The sequence below is a fragment of the Zootoca vivipara genome, chromosome 10 (assembly GCF_965207765.1).
Source record: "Zootoca vivipara chromosome 10, rZooViv2.hap1.1, whole genome shotgun sequence".
Taxonomy (NCBI): domain Eukaryota; kingdom Metazoa; phylum Chordata; class Lepidosauria; order Squamata; family Lacertidae; genus Zootoca; species Zootoca vivipara.
The window spans coordinates 3365892-3368801 of record NC_142593.1 but is presented as its reverse complement, the minus strand read 5'-3'; the positions used below and the strand labels follow the sequence as shown (position 1 = coordinate 3368801).

General features: G+C 43.7%; 1 pseudogene; it reads right to left on the bottom strand.

Moving 5' to 3' along the window:
* Nucleotides 1-1434: 1434 nt before the first annotated feature.
* LOC118077047 (U2 spliceosomal RNA) lies at nucleotides 1435-1606 on the bottom strand (annotated as a pseudogene).
* Between the last annotated feature and the right edge of the window lie 1304 nt (nucleotides 1607-2910).

Here is a 2910-nt window from a genome sequence, read left to right as displayed (position 1 = left end):
TTTAGGTTACCACATCCATCACAGGCAGATTTTTGTGCCCTTAATAGTTACAAAGAAGAGAGGGTTCCAGCTTCTATCATCATGAGGGGAAGGAGGTAGCCCCCCTCAGCTGATACCCCCTGGCCCTGGTCACTTGCCCAACCTGTTGGTCTGTTTCACCAGTTGCAGCCTGGATGGAGAGCTCTTGGCACTATTTAGCAGCCCTCATAGAACGTTGGATGTCCTCTGCAGCAAACATTCCAGTTGTCTCAACTTTGGTAATGGTTGGTTGCTGGCACTGCTCTCTGGAATGGTGAAGTTTCCTGCTCCCCGGATATCTGAAACCTATTCTGGCAGAATTCTGGCTCCTGATCTGCCTGAATTCTGGAATGCTGTTTTTCTTATTGGAGACCCAAGTCCTGAGGGAGATGGGATTGGACCTCCATCAAGGTGGGAAGTGGGAGTCACTGAGCAGGGTGGATGTATCTGCAGAGTGGGTGGCGAGGTCTTGGTTGGGTGTGTGTGTTGAGGGGCTGGTTCATATCCCGACTTGCATCACTGGGATGTTGGAGGGTATGTTATGCTAACTAGGATATCTGCTGCAGCTTCCAACATCTGCCTTAGCATTGCATTGAGAAGATCAACAAACTAATTGCTTGGCGTCTACTGCATCTCACTAGGGCCTAGAATATGAACATAGCCGATGGTGACCATTAGAGAATGTGGCCGTGTATACAGGGCTGGAGAACAGTGCTTTGTTTTGCTTTTACACTGCACAGCGTATTAGTAGATCTATAATCCTGCTGTGAGCATAAAGAAATGCTGCTGAATGCTCCCAAATGCCTGTTAGTGCACTCTGGTTTTGCACACCGTCTCTTGCTGCTTGCTGAGATTTTTCATCAGTCCAAATGATCCTAGATTCTGCATAGATAATATACTGATGGAGTATATTTTATATTCTTACTACTAGAGGCCAGGAGCCCAAACTTACTCTGGTGACTCAGGGGACCCTTCTAAACAAAGTAGGAAGGAAGGCAGCTGCCGAAGCAAGTGGGAAATCTCATCAAACTCAACTTGGATCTTAAGAGAAGCTTAAGAAAGTTAATGGGAAGAAATTACCTGTCCCCCTCCTTTACCCAGTGGCCCCTACCCACCCCAGACTTTGCACCCCAATTTGTTCAGAAGGGCCCCCAACCTTTTGAAGCAGGTGCTGCTTGCTGTGAACTTTAGTAAGTCAACTTATCTTTGAGTCAACACCCATGTAGCAACCATGTTATTGTTATCATAGCCATAACAAAAAGCCATTTCAGGAAAGTGTCTGCCTTTTGTTTGGACTTTTATCTAATGTAGAAGTCAAGCAGAAACTCCCCAGCCACCATCCCACCTGCTTCTCACATGGGTGTCTGTGGGAGGTGTACACACAAAAAACCAAGTGTCTCTTGGAGTCCCCAAATCTGCCCTTGAAGTGATCATGAGCATGAGGAATGTCAAACATTTCCAGTGCAGCACTTTGCCACAAGCAAAATTTATTTCCTCTGTCCTTGGGAAATAGGCATGATTTGAAATACTTGGCATAGCATGAGGTACTACACTACACTTGATCTTAGCCAAAAGGCCAAGAAGCGATGAGGTAAAAAATAACACAATTGCACAAAATAACAACTGCAATTTTGACTGCTCCATTCAGCGATGCCTATGATTTCTTGTCCTCTATAACTACATAGCCTTCAACAAACATAAATTCACAGACACACACACACACAAAGAACTCACAAACTTTTGCATTCTGCATTTGGAATCTGTTCTCTGGTACTTCAGAGAGGTTCCTTGTATTGAATTTGAGAAAGTCTCTGTACTTCATTTTCTCCTACCTTCAAAATATTTTAATTTTTAATATGAATTTTAATATTTTATTAATTCTAGAAGATAAAAGAAGAGAATCTTGTACAGCAGGGAAAAGTCGTGTACTTCATGACAAAAAGATCTGGTCACATTTGACAATGCAAGCTTCATTAACTAAATGATTTTGATAACTTCACAGATTATGTTTTCATATTTATTCTTGGGAGAACAAAGAGTTCATTTTGAAAAAAGATGATGTGATCAATAGTTGCCTCACATTAGCAGCCAAGCATGCCACTTGCTCTCCTGTCAATTAAATGATCTGTTCAAGTGATTATCTTGTTCTTAGAACTCCATTATATTCTTTATCACATTCAGTTGTACAAATAAGATTCACAGTGATCATGTATGATGGAGCTAACCTGCCTTGCATTGCCAAGACCTGAGTGAGTAGGCTTGGCAGAGTAGCTTTGACTCAGTTTCACCTGACAGAATATTCAGTGCAGCACCAGGGGCCATGATAGAAGGTCTAGTGACAGACCTTCACCTTGCTTAACATCTTGGGTTAGGCTATGAGGGCCTGTATCTGGTGTTGGACCCAAGAGACAAAATAAGGGTGCTGTTGGCCTGCTGCCCTTCCCATTGCCTGTTGACTTCCTGATCAAACTGGCTGAGCTGGTCTCAGATGTGGTGTTGGAAAATCTCAAGACACTGGTCCTGGGGGATTTCAACATCCATGATGATGTCACCTGACAGGACCAGCTTAGGACTTCAGGTGCTCCATGGCGACCATGGGGCTGTCTCAGTTTGTCAATATGAGAACAAACTCTCAATTCAACTTTTGTATTAGGTGTGAAGGGGGTGGTCTGGATTTTGTTGGCATTCTGTCATGAACAAATCACTGCCTGGTGTAATTTGGTCTCATAATGCCAGCCCCCTTGCAGGGTTGGAGAAACTATTGAGATGGTTATCTCCTGGAAACTAATGAAATCATAGAATTGTAGAGGTGGAAAGGACCCTAAGGGTCATCTAGTCCATCACAACTAAAGCATCCCTGACCCTGGGAACTCTGCCGCTGGGCATCTAGAC